This window comes from Cryptomeria japonica, chromosome 5 (assembly GCF_030272615.1).
Source record: "Cryptomeria japonica chromosome 5, Sugi_1.0, whole genome shotgun sequence".
Taxonomy (NCBI): Eukaryota; Viridiplantae; Streptophyta; class Pinopsida; order Cupressales; family Cupressaceae; genus Cryptomeria; species Cryptomeria japonica.
The window spans coordinates 764,328,462-764,343,224 of record NC_081409.1 but is presented as its reverse complement, the minus strand read 5'-3'; positions in this window follow the sequence as shown (position 1 = coordinate 764,343,224).

The window sequence follows — 14,763 nt, the reverse complement described above, 5'->3', positions numbered from 1 at the left end:
AGTTCCACTAGATCAGCAAGCAACATCATATTGGGCACGATCGAGGACAGAGAGTAGGGCACGCTCTCGGAGGTTAGTGAGCAGCATGGGGGTGAGTGGACCTATGAGACCACCACAGCCAGGACCAGGAGAGATATCATCCTTGAGACATGGCAAGGATGAGGAGGATAGAGGGAGCACCCAGTGACAGAGGCACGTACTCCTTAGGACAGAGACAGATGTAGTTTGACATTATGTAGTCAGCCTGCGGGCCATACTTAGGACAGACAGTCCAATTTTGTACTCCAATATTATGTTGATATATGATATGATATTCATTGATATGATGGGATGCAATGTGTTATGACTTATGTTATTTTCCATGTATGGATGACTTATGCACTGTTGATGTATTATTGTGGAACATGTATGGATATATTTTTTTTATGTGTTTTTTTGATGTATTTATAATATGAAATGGATAAAATGCTTGATGTGATGCTTGATGTAATGTAAATGTACTAACCAAATGGATGCAGGATGCAGCATATGTGTTTGGGGAAATCGGAGCACTAGACCAAACTGACTATCTGAATTGACAGAAGAAATGTTAGTAAGAAGATATGAGACAGAGGACAGTTAGAGACGAAGAAAAAATTGCTTTCAGTAATGCACTTTGTAGGTGAGAACCTTTATTTAATGTAGCAAAACGGATGTGTAGCATCATGGCATTGAAGGCCAGAGCTGAAATGCAACCCTTTTTGCAAAAGATAGACACATCACAGACAAACAACAATCACAACAAAAAAGAAAGGGACCATGAACCATCCCGGTCACTCTAAATCACTCAGTGACATCATCAAGCAACATAGGAACATGATTGAAGATAAATCAATAAATGATAAGACTCGCTAATTCCAACAAGTCAAACAAACATCTGGATCTTCATTGTCAAAAGTTGAAAGTGTTGATAGGACGATCATGTTGTCTGGTTTCAGGGAATGCGGTACCCCATCTAAGATAGGACACTGTCTGGTTTCGAGTATACCACACCCTGTATAAGACCCATGATAGTAGTGACAAAGTCAAATGATATTGATGCTAACATTCGATTGATATGACAATTGTGATCAGTTTGAATGTCTGGTTTGATTGAAAAAGTTTATCTATTAAGGCGTGATTTGCAGAAAAGCACAGTGTTTGTTGTCTACACAAATGTTTGATCAATTGTCGTTGGATGTATGCTCAGCGATCTGTCTATGCACAGGGGGGATATTTTTGTTTTGTTTTTCAAGCTTTATAATGTTTTTGTTCATTTTTTCTGGACTTTTTATGACTTTTTAGGGACTTTTTTCAGGACATTATATGATTTTTAGGGATTTTTATGATTTTTTTTAGGACATTTTTTTATTTTTTTGGATTATTTAAGGACATTATTTGATTTTTTTATGATTTTTCCCCCAGTGTCTAGCAAGGCAAGGAATATGATAGGTGGATAAACAATCTTGCTGAAATGTTGGTGGATAGAGGGAAGACAAAGGCCTTTTATTATGGAGACAATACGGATGCAATTTTCAAGGTCTATTGCATGATGGGACAAGAGACTGGATATGACAATGTAAAGAAGGAACATGGCATGAGGGACATGTCAAGAGGTTTTTGAAACTATGTTTAAATTTTGCGTCCTTATGTCAGATCAAGATCGAGGAATGAAAAAGAGTGTATGGATAGTGATAAGATATGTATAGGATAAGCAAGACCAAGAATGGATAAGGGACATGGACTGAAGGTCGGGATAGGGTACAGGATAGTGGCAGAAAGTTGCAATAAGACAGGGAATATGGATGAAAATTTATAATAAGCAAATGGATAAAGACCAAAAGCTATGATGGACTAAAAGCTACAAACAAGATGCATGATGCTCATGACGATCCTCAGCCTTGTCAAGATCAGAGGTGGAAAGGGAAACTAGACATGAGGGACAATAGGATATGAAGGGTAATGATAGGGTATGATAGGATAATGGAACAATGAAGGACAAAAGGATATGACAGGATAAAACCTGTCCCCAAGTGTGGTGTGCATGAAGTTCATGGATTATGCATGATGCCTGTTTGCCAGGTTTTCATCATGGTACTTGCCCAAGGTGCATGTTTGCCAGGTTTTCACTAGTGGACGAATTATTTTTGCTTTACTTTACTTTTTTTTTTTTTTTTTTTTCACTTTTTTGATTTTTTTGTATTTTTGAGCTTTTGATTTTTATTTTTTTTTATTTTGACTTTTTCAATAGAAGATGGACACATGATAGGGGATGGAAGAAGGACTCAAGCGTCTTTTTTTTTTTTTTGGATAGTAGCCTTGAAAAAAATGGACCATGACCTTTAAAAGTATGCTCAAAGACGTTGGTAGGATAAGGACATGGAAAATGAGCTGAAACTAAGGCAAGGATTTATGTAAAGGATGGGATCAAAGGGATCAAAGGATGGAAAATATGCATTGGATAATGGATGGGGTATTGGAAGAATTGGGCTTCAGTGGAGGGAAATGTTGGCAAGATCGACATTGGCACACACCTTGAGGGGTGATGGACTGATGGAGAAAAAATGTATTTTGGATATTGAGATTTTGAGGAAGGAAAGGCTATGGATTTTGGGACATAAGGGCCCAAAATGGATGAAGAAGGTGATGGAGGAATAGATTTGAGAGGTTTGGATGGAGGAATAGTAATTTTGGATACCAAGTTGGATGTTTCTTTAGGCTTTTGTGCTTCAAGGAGCCGCTTAGGGATCCACATGGTTTTTGATTTTTCATGCTTTTGTGGTTCCTTGGAGTGCATTGCTTGCACAAGGGATTTAGGAACCCATATATATTTTGACTTTTGTTTTTGAGCAATGGGCCTTTGTGGCCTTTTGTATATTTCTTTTTCTTTATATATCATATTTTTCTTTGTTTTGACATGTCGATTATATTGGACATGTTCATCCTTGAATACATGTGGATTGCTAGACTTATGGCATTTATACTTGGCATCCGAATTGCTTGGAGGGGGAAAGGAACACATGGATGGATATGAATGAAATGGAGTTCTTTTGGATGGATGAAATTTACTCAAGGATGTGTGCCTTTGCTGACCTTGCATAGAGGACGAAGGAATATAAGGACCTAAGATGGATGGAAAGTATGATGGGGAAGGTGTATGTTTTGATTTTGATGGAGGGATACCAACGTCTTGAGAGTGAGTTGTGTAGACATGAGCCTTAAGATCTTCTTTGACATGAAGGGGTTCTTTCTCATGAAGGTCTACTCCTTTGCCTTTATGAATATTTTGACTTGTAGGATACTCTTTTCTTTGGGAAGAAGACGCAAGTCCATTATGAGGTGGATATGATATGAGAGAAATAATGAGATCTTGAAGTGGATCAGATTGCACCATAGTGGAAGAACCCATTATGCATGTCGAGGGTTCATGGACATCTTGCACTGACACGTTAGAATCATGAGTGGGATTAGGATCATGAGGGGGACTAGGATTGTGTGGTGGACATGGTTCAATGACAGGCTCTTCAAGAGATAGAATGGGAAAAATAATGGGATCATCAAAAGAAATGCGATCTTGGAGTGTATATGGAGCATTAGGACAAGGAGATGGAGGAACAAGTGGATCTTGTGGAGGATCTAAAGGAATAATTTGATCTTGACAAGGAGGAAGATCATTGGAATCCTCTTTAAAGGTGCTTTGATCTTGACTTTCAATGGGATCATCATAAAGGATGGAAAGGATATCTTGATCTTTCTCAGGAAGTGGAATGTCAATGGGATTTGAAAGGACATTGTATTCATGAAATGGAAGGGGATCGTTTGGGATTGGATGAACTGGGATATCTTGATCTTGCCTAGGGAATGGAGTGTCAATAGGACTTTGGATAGGATGGACAAGAATAGGAGAATCATCATGAGTTTCTGGGAAGATGAGATCCTGGTCAACAATTGGATGGGATGATAAGAATTCGGGATCTTGATCTTGATCTGTTTTAACACACGTTTCTTTATGCTCTAAATTATCCTCTTGACATGGGGTTAGACTTTGGATATGCATGGGGGATTCTGACAAGGGATCAATGGTTTGGCATGAAGGAAATGCACTTTGAACATTTGTGATGGATTCTGGCAAGGCATCAATGCTTGAACATGAGGAAGAGGGACTTCGAATGGGGTCCTCTAAAACAGGTAATGGCAATAAAGTGCATGGTGGCATTGGGTCTTGTATTTCTGAAACATGACAAGGATGTGCATCATGAATTGGATTATCATGGCAATCAATTATGGATAGCCCTTGGGTAATTTCATCCTTGGGTGTATTGTTTGATGAGGACAATATGGAAGGTTCTTGTGAAACTTCTAGAGGTGTAGGGATAGATGCCACTGGAGAGTCAATTTTCTTGTGAGGGGATGAGGCATTGCTAGACATAAGTGTATTATTTTGATCTTCCTCAAAGAACTCACTTGGTAATTTCCTTAAGATCATTGCAATAAAGCCACCTTTCTTTCGAGGTTTTGACATAGTTGTATCTGGAATTTGAACTTGTTTGGCAAGGATTTGGTTATGATCTAATGTCATGTTTTGATATTGGACTTGGTTCAATTGTTCTAACATGTTTGAAACTTGGGTTGGTGTGTGTTGCAACCTTTGTTTTTGAATGTTTGGTTGTGGTTGTTGACATTGATATTCCACCATTGGTTGGACCATTTGTGGACATTGTATAGTTGGTTGGACATATTGTTGAAATTGGACCATTGGTTGTATTGGTTGTATATGTTGAACAATTGGTTGAAAATCTGATTGATAGTAAACACCTTCTTATTCTTATTGTGGAGGCACATAATGTTGAATTTGATGCTGTCTCTTTTCTTGAAATTGTTTCATCATCTCTATTTGTGAGAGGAGAGCTGGTATGTCTGATCGTTCAAGAAGAGATCTTACATCAATTGACTCAATCTTTAGATTTTGACCTGGAAATTTTTGAAACATTTTGAACATTTGTGATCTATTCTTCTCAATGTTTTTCACTCTTTGTTCCCAAATCTCATTTTCTTGAGCTAGTTTTTCCTCTAGTTTTTGTATTTGGAGACTTGTTTCATCATAAAAAGTTTGATTGATATTGCCTTGTTGTTGGGTTGGACATAATTGTGATTGCCTTGGATTAAAATTCAATTGCATTGTCGGTTGATACGTCAAACTTTGTTGCATCATTGGTGCTTGGAACCTTGTTTCAATAGACATGTCACTATACAATGCAATATTTTTGGATTTTTTCAAGGATAATGTATGATATACAACTAAGTGCAAACTAAATAGATGAGAATGCAATCTATGGCAAGAATGCAACCTATGTTTTTGTTGTTTTTCAAGATTTTGACAAACTTTTTGGAATGCAAATCTAAAAAGAGACCCTTAGGAAATTGAAATGATGTCTAGACCTCAAAGGGAAAAAGGACAAAGTGACAAAAGGACAAAATAACAATGTCTCCCCTATATGCTTGGATACTAAGCTAGCTTTGACGAAAATGATATTGATGACAAAAGACAAAAGTTTGATAAGGTCTAGACTTCCTAACAATGACTTAGGGTTTATTCAAAGATTTTCATTACTCAAGTATGACAAAACCTAGTTTTGGCACTATATGCAAATGACCCTAATATGATATGATAATGACCTAAGCTTAATGAAGGGACCTAGGGTATGCAAATGCAAATATATGACAATGTCAACCTAAGACAAAACCTAAGGCTGAATTATGAAATGGTATTACTCTAATGCAAGAGGACACATGAAAATGAATGACCCTTATTGATATGCAAAGGAGTATGACCTAGGTGAAACTTAACCTTGGTAGTTGACAATGAATTTGCAAAATGCAAACCTAAGATGAACCTAAATCTAAGTGACATGAATGTTGAGAGAAGATTTTGAACAATGTTTGACAACCATGTTTGAAGATGTTTTGAACTTTAACCTTTTTTTGAATCAATTTATCTTGTTTTTGAAATGAGACACAACTCAACTTTTGACAAGTAAAGAAGACAAGATATTTTAACTTAGACTCAAGACAATCATGCTCATTCACACATTTCTTATAGATGGCAAGGGTAGTAGGTACTTGAGAGGTAGACTCGTTATGAGATTCAAGGAGAATACATAGATGCTTGACCCCATGGGCTCCCCTCCATGGCACTCACATCTCAAGGAAGCCAAGCATCAGTCCCCATGGAAATCTCCCCATGGCGAACTTAGTATCTCTTCCAAGTATCCGAACTTGTCCTTCTCAAGCAACTAGAAGGATTTTTGGCCTCTAAATACAAGGTGTTTAGTAAGGATTTCTGTTAAGCGTTACTCCTTGGTGTCACGCAAGCGTGATTGAGACATTATGCCCACCAAGATACCAAACAAATGTAGTCGCGAAGCATGATTTATACCATGAGGCCCTACTTAGACGTTGATATGAGAAAGAGTTCAAGGGTCATCACTTCCCAAGTAACTACAATTCCCACGTAACCCTTCCTTCAAAGCTTTCGCCCATCAAGTATTTATTTATAGTGAGTTAGAATGCCAAGGTACTCAGGCTGTGCTCACTTTGGGTCGTTCCCTTCTCACGATTGTCACTTGCTTGCAAAAGAAAGCAAATGGTCGGGAAGGCAGACCCTCTAAAGGTAACAAACAATCTGAGCCATGAGAATGGTCTCGAAGATCTGGATTTCTGATCACCCTAAGAAGGATTAGAGCATACTCTCCTACTCCAATGCCAAACTCGACAATCAAAGCAAACACATGTTCATTCCATCCTACTTAGCAAACATACCAGGTGCCTAATTATGAATCACAAACAAAAAGTTCGGTTGGAATACAAGGCAACTTGCAAAATCACTAAGTTAGGAGTTTGATTTGTTTGGTCTTTGACTAGTGAACCTACATAAGATTTGTTAGTAGTTTCATTTTTGTCTTCGCTATGCGTAATGCCAAGGTCCTGCATAGAGAATTAGTACCAAACAAAACCCAAATTGCAGAAAATAGAATGCAAAATTTTTTTTTTTTTTTTTTTTTTAGGCAAGTGCAAATTGCCTTAACACAGGTGCAGAACCCATCAAGTTGCACCTGTGTTGCATCAAGTTGTGCCTGTGTACCTTACATAGGCGTAAAACACCTTACACAGGTGCAAAAGTCTTTGACACAAGCGCAGAATGATTGACACAGGCGCAAATTGCTCCTACACAGGTGCATAAGTGCCCAAAAAGGCCTGCATTACCCTGTTTCTTAGGTTTTTCACCTGCAAATCATCTCAAAAGCACTCAAAAGCATGGTTAGGGGGTTAGTTCACATCAGGTTCACCAATTAATGTAGCTAGGAAATCAGAAATCATCAAAGTAACATAAACAATAGCCTAGTTCAATCACAAAAACTCAATTGCAATGACCAATCCTAATTACATTCAATGAAAACATGAAAACAAGACATTCAAGATTGAAAAATAAGCAAACCAAATGCATATGTCTCCTTCATGTGGCTCCATTGTCCTTCTTTCTCCTTCAAATAGCTTTGTTTATGGATCTCACCTACTAGTGCATAAGCATGATGTGAAAGCAAGTAGACAAGATGAGACGACAGCATAAGGGTACTAGAAGCATGATTGATTCGACCAGGTAGGGATCTTGATTGAAGAAATTCATCCAATTTATAGACAAATTGGAGAAAAGATCAAATTAGCATGAAGAGATTCGAATGGAAATTGCAAATCAAGAATGTCAAATATGACAAATTATGACAAATTTGCACTTTCTATGCAAAATTGATTGATTGATAATTTATGACAATTTATGACAAATTTCTATGTCAAAATTGATTGATTGTCAATTATGACAAATTATGACAAATTGAAATGTCATTCCCATGAAATTAGGAGGAATAGGAGAGAATTGAAAATTAGATGAATTAGAAATTACGAAATTAGAAAATTGATGAAAATTAGAAAATTAGGAATTGAGTGAATTAATTAACAATTTTTCATTTATTAATTAATTCACAAAGAGGGAAGAATTAATTAGCCAATTAAATAAACATTTAATTGTGATAAGAAGACTTAGGATAAATAAACTATTTAACCTAGAGGGAGAAATGACAAACAAGGTTAAATGAATAAATCATGAAACCCTAGAAGATGAATTAGAAAATGCAAGAATGACAATTAAGTCTTGACAAAGGATCATTGATATCGATTCGATTTGATCATGATTCAGACTGACAAAGGACCAATGCTGACAAATGATTTGATTGAGAAATGTGCCAATTGATGAGGAACAATGAATAATTGATCCAAATTGACACGATTTGAGAAAGACGACGATCGATGACAAATCGATTCGTAAAATGACAAAATTGACAAGAAGACAAGGATCGATGACAAAATAGAATGCAAAACGACAAGATTGAAAATGACCACGATCGATGACAAATCGATCGCAAGATGACAAGATTGAAAATTACAACGATCGATGACAAATCGCTTGCATGATGACAAGATTGATAACGACAATGATCGATTACAAATCAATCGCAAGATGACAAGATTGAAAAGAGGACAAAACCCTAATTAGGATTGACGATGTCCAAAATGATGACAAATTAACGAGCACATTGATGCGATAGGATAAGATCAATCAAAATCATGACTGAAGTTTGTTATTGACAAGACCAAAATTGAAAGTGAGACAAATGAAGAATGCAGAAGGAGGACTCGATGCTCGCAAATGATAAAAACCAAGTGTGTGACAGGAGAAATGTTAATGCGACGCAAAAACCCTAAAATAAGGCAATGCGCAAATGTTAAAGTATGATTCTGCAAGTATTGACCATTTTTAGACGTCTACACTTTCATTTGAATAACAATGAAAAGACATGCTTGATTGCACATATTAATGAAAATTTCGTTATAGGATAAGAGACTGTGTCATGTAAATTTTGATGGCATTGTGAATATCAGTACAACTAAGGCAGTAAGAGATTTACCTAAGATTGTTAAACCTCACAATCTGGTATGTAAGGAATGTCAATTTGGAAAGCAAGTTAGAACAACTTTTAAAAGTATTCCAGAAAAATCCAATAATGTTCTTGACTTAATTCATATTGATTTATGTGGTCTAACAAGAACTAGAATTTTACAAGGAGATAGATATTTTATGCTAATCATTGATGATTATTCTAGAATGTGTTGGGTTACTTTTCTCTGGGATGTGATGGTAGAAAATGAAACCGGTAAGAAAATCAAATGCTTGAGATCAGCTCAAGGACGTGAATTCACATGTAAGGAATTTAATACATTGTGTGAAGTGAATGGAATCAGAAGACAATTATCAACACCTCAGACACCCTAGCAAAATGGAGTTGTGGAAAGGAAGAACAAAAATATTTTGGATGCAGCTAGAAGCATCATATCAGAAGCAATCCTACCTCATGTGTATTGGAGAGAAGTAGTCAATACAACTGTTTATACATTCAACAGAGTTCACATCAAAGGTGAAACTGGTAAGACCCCTCATGAATTATGGTTTGGTAATACTCCTACTCTTAAATATTTTAGAATATTTGGAAGCAAATGTTATATTAGGCTAGATGATTATATTGGCAAATTTGATTCTAGAAGTGATGAAGGAATATTTCTTGGTTATTCATCTAAGGGCAAGGCACATAGATGTTTTAATAAGACATTGCTAGAAAATCATTGAAAGTGCAAATGTGAAGATTGATGAATAGTTTAGAAGGTCTATAGACTCTAAACCGACAGTTGAGATAATCACAAATGAACCTACTATGAGTACACTGATACAAAATGTTGATCCAGTCGAACTGAGATCAGCTGAGAATTCCACAGTGGTTGAAGAACAACAACAAGTGAACACACCCAGGTATGTAAGATTGAATCACTCTGAAAGTCAAATAATGTGGAATAATTATCAAGGAATTATGACTAGAGGAAGACTGGAAAATGAAGAGGTATGTCTAATTTATCAAATTGAACCAACAACTATTAATGAGGCATGTGAAGATAAACATTGGATTAAGGGTATGAAAGATGAATTGGAACAAATTGAAAATAATAACACATGGACATTGGTTCCTCAGTCTAAAAACAAAAATGTAATTGGAACTAAATGGGTATTCAGAATAAACTTAATGAAGATGGTAAGGTAATCAGAAACAAAGCAAGATTAGTGTGTAAGGGATATTCATAGAAAGAAGGAATTGATTACAATAAAACCTTTGTACCGGTAGCTAGAATTGAGGCAGTCAGATTATTCTTAGCTTTTGTAGCACACAAGAACTATAAAGTATATCAAATGGATGTTAAATGTGCATTTTTGAAGGGAGATCTTGAAGACGAAGTTTACATTGAACAACCTAATGGATTTTCTTTGACATATGACAAAGATATGGTTTGCAGGTTAAGGAAAGCTTTATATGGATTGAAGCAAGCTCCTAGAGCTTGGTATGCTACATTGAACAAATATCTTTTGAAGCTTGGTTACACTAAAGGTAATGCTAATAGCAACTTATATTACAAAGTGACTAATGATGACATCTTGGTTAATGAAGTTTTTGTTGATGATATCATTTTTGGAGGAGAAGATGGATTGTGTAAAGACTTTTCTAATAAGATGCAGGAAGAAATTGAAATGTCTATGATCGAAGAGATAAAATTATTTTTAGGATTGCAGATTTCATAGACTGATAAAGGTATAATCATAAATCAATCAAAGTACTTGAAGGAATTACTTAAGAAATTTGGCATGGAAAACTCTAAACCGGTAAGTACACCTATGACTACAACTGATAAACTATCATTGAAGGATGAATCATCACCTATTAATCCAACAAGATACAAGTCTATGAGAGGAGGTTTACTGTATTTGACACAAAAAAGACTTGATATTATGAGTGTAATATGTATTGCTTCAAGATTTCAGAGTAATCCTAAGGAAAATCATGAATTAGCAATAAAAAGGATTTTCCGGTATCTACAAGGCACAACAAATCTTGGTTTATGGTATCCTAAAGATAAAATTTTTGATTTATGTGCATACACAGATGCAAATTGGGCAGGAGATGTAGATGAAAAAAAAAGCACCATTCGCGGAGCATTTTTTCTTTAATTTCATGGTTGAGCAAGAAACAAAGTTGTACATCCTTATCAATAGTAGAATCAGAATATGTTGCAGCAGCAACTAATTGTACATAGGTATTATGTATTAAGCAAATGTTGAAGGACATAAAGGTAAAATGCAAAGAACCTATAATCATTTACTGTGATAATATGGCAACAATTGATATATCAAAGAATCCAATATTTCACTCTAAAACTAAACATGTTTCTATCAAATTCAATTTTCTAAAAGAGAATGTTGAAGCAAAAGAAGTGAAATTGGTTTCTGTGAATACTAAAGAACAGATTGCAGATAACTTTACTAAACGTTTTCCTAAGGAAACTTTTGAATATCTAAGAGAATAGCTTGGAGTTCTACCCTCACTGGTAGAAACTTAGACAATTGAAGCATGGCATCAGACCAACAAAATTAACAAAGAAAATCTTTTTCCGGCTTTGATGAAGGAGAGCTACTTCTCAGGGGGAGTAGTTGGATAAATTGATAAGTTGGTATTTTGTATTATGTTGAATCTAGTTTTTGTATTGCTCTGTATCTGTATTTTGATGATCTCTTTAGGAGATTGTTGGTTTTTGGTTTTGTTGGCATTTTTGATGATGATGTTGTGACTGTCATTGATGGACACACACTTGCTTTGAGATCACTTTTTGTATGTATGAGTTATGCTCAACCGGTAATTGTTCCAATGGGTATTATGTATTATAGTCTTTATACTATCGGTGTGTTACAGAAAGTGTTTACCGATCTCAAGCGGTATGAAGACCCAAGCGGTATTAAGACCTCAAGCGGTTTGAGGATCCCAAAGCGGTACAAAGGAACAAAGCGGTTGTTATCATTTTTCCCAATCTTCATTTTGATAAATTGTTAATTGGTAAAATGTGTGAACTGGTAATTGATTAAATATATGAATCGGTATTACTCTATGATGAGTTACCAACCGGTACTTTTATGATGAGTTATCATCCACCGACACTTTGGCGGTGATTTGGTTCCGTGTTACCAAATGTGTCCAGATGTAGTGAACCTAGGAACTTGCAATGTAATCCTATTGGACCGACATGAAATCAGATTCCTTTATAAGGACATCATGTCTAGGGTTTTAGGTGTTGTTAGGGTTTTAGGTGGTTGATGAGGTTTTTGTATGTGTGATCATAGAAGAAGATTAGGTCTATGTGAAGAAACAAAGTGTGGAGATATTTAAGACTGAAGTAATGTTGAAATGCATTAACAATGAGCTATCAAGGATCTAACCAAGCATACTACACTAGTATTTAGATCACTCACTTGTTGATTACTCACATCTTCAACAAGTCTGAAACCCTTAACTGGGTAGGCCTGGCAAAGCCTTTGTAAATCCTGTAACAAGGTGGTTCACAACTGTGGATCTGAAATCCTCTCACAAGGTAGTCTTTAATCAAACTTATCTCCTAACAGAGATTGAGATTCCTAAGAGGATCTATTCTGGTGAAGAACTTTGTATGACCTTAACCGGTCTGGTTACTATTCTGTAGATAGTAACTTGTGAGTTTCATCTCACTGTGGTTTTTCCCATTTGGGTTTCCACGTCAAAATCTCTTGTGTTATGGTGATCATGCTCCTGTGGGTGAATGCCTTATTTGCTATTTGGTTTGCATTCATTTTAACCAGTTTGTTAGTAAATCTCTTATACCGATTTACTGCTAAATTGTTTAAGTGTTTGAGTTTAGTATTTATTGGTATACTAATTCAGTCCACCCTCTTAGTATTCATCAATTGGTATTAGAGCCAACCTTTCTATAAGTTTAACCACTTGAAAGGAGATATGGGGGAATACACTGTGAGGGAGCTTACTCATCATCTCACCCAAACTGAGAAAGCCTTTGATGAACTCAAAGTCAAATATAAAGGTTCTCTAGCAAAGAGAAGAGATCATGCTGAAAAACTGATGGAGCTTACTGAAAATAGCTCTTCTGATGAAGCAGACATGGAAGCCCTAGTTGAAGAAGTTGAAAAATTGAATGAGTCTAATGCCAATCGGAGAAGGGAACTGGAAGGACTGACTATTAGAATGTGTCAAGAGCTTGAAAACCATAGGAAAGATGAAGATCTGGTAAAAGACAAAGATCATGAGATCTCCAAACTGAAGCAAGAAATCAGTGCACTTACTGCTCATCTACAAGAAAGTAAAGTGGAAAAAAAAGAAATGCAAGGTGAACTAAACATGGCTATTTCCAAGAATGCAACCTTGAAGGAATCCAATGTTGCTATTTCCAAGGAACTCACTGAGTCAAAGGAAATACTTGCCAAATTCAATAAGAGTATTGTTAAGCTAGAACAAAAGCTTGAATCAGCAAAACGGGTAAAGAATACCACTGGACTTGGTTTTTCTGGTTATGAGGAAGGTGAGGCCTCTGGAACAAAATATGGAGCATCAAAGAAGCAACTGACATCAAAGGATAAAGTTAAATGAAAATTTAAACCTGTTTGCTTTAATTGTCTCAAGGAAGGACATACTACTAATGTATGTAGAAATAAGGCTTACAATAATTTTCCTTACTTTCTAAACAATAAGCCTAGATCCAATAGATTCAATGGTAACTATTATGCATGCAACAAGTTTGGGCATAGAGAATTTTAATGCAGGTCTGTTATACACAACACTGGAAGATATCCTCAAAGGAGTCAAGGAGTTTTTCCTGAATCCTCTGTGAATCGGAATCCAAAAAGCTATAATGCTTATGACCATCAGTCAGGTGGTGGTGGCTATCAAGCGGCAACCGGTTGGAGAGAAACCTATTTGATCTGTCATGGTAGCGGTCACACTACTGCAACATGCACAAGGAAGAATGGAAACATGAATAATGGACCATGGAGAGAACCTGGAATGGTTTGCTATCATTGCAACAAACTAGGTCACATAGCTAGAATATGCAGGATGAGAAAGAACATATCGAATGACATACCGGTTACTCCGAAAGGAAATATTGATGTTGAAACTGTTCAAGCAGATATGAAGACAACATGGAAGAAGAAACCTGAAGAAGTGTCACAAGAAGAACCAGTTTCTGCACCTAGTGTGGAAGTTGCTGAACCGAAAAAACTAAGCTTCAAAAATGATTAGGGGGAAAAAATCGGTGAAATGTTTCGGGCCCCCAATTTACATCGGTAAAAGACCTTAACCGGTATGTGTTACCTGCAATTAGCAGAAGACTGGAAATGCTAAAAGGCAAAATTAGGGTTTATAACCTAATGGTGGAACATTTATTATGGTAGGTGAAAAATTTGTTTAAAAGGGATTTTCAAGTCATTTTCACTTATCAATTTCCGAGTGAAGAAATTCTCAAGCGTAGAGCGACCAAAGGCGACTTGTTTTGCAATTTAGATAGATTTCAAAAACTTTGAAGTAGAATCCAGAGATAGCATCAATCAGTCAAGTGAAGAACATTAAGCGGTGTTCCAAGCAACTGAAGTGGTGTGTTGCTAGCTACAGTGTCAAAGCCCTAAAGCTCGATTCGTGAAGGTATTTTTTGAGTTTCTTTGTTTATCATGGCTTCTGCATCGCACACCAGTTCTACTGCACCTATTGATTCAGTGGA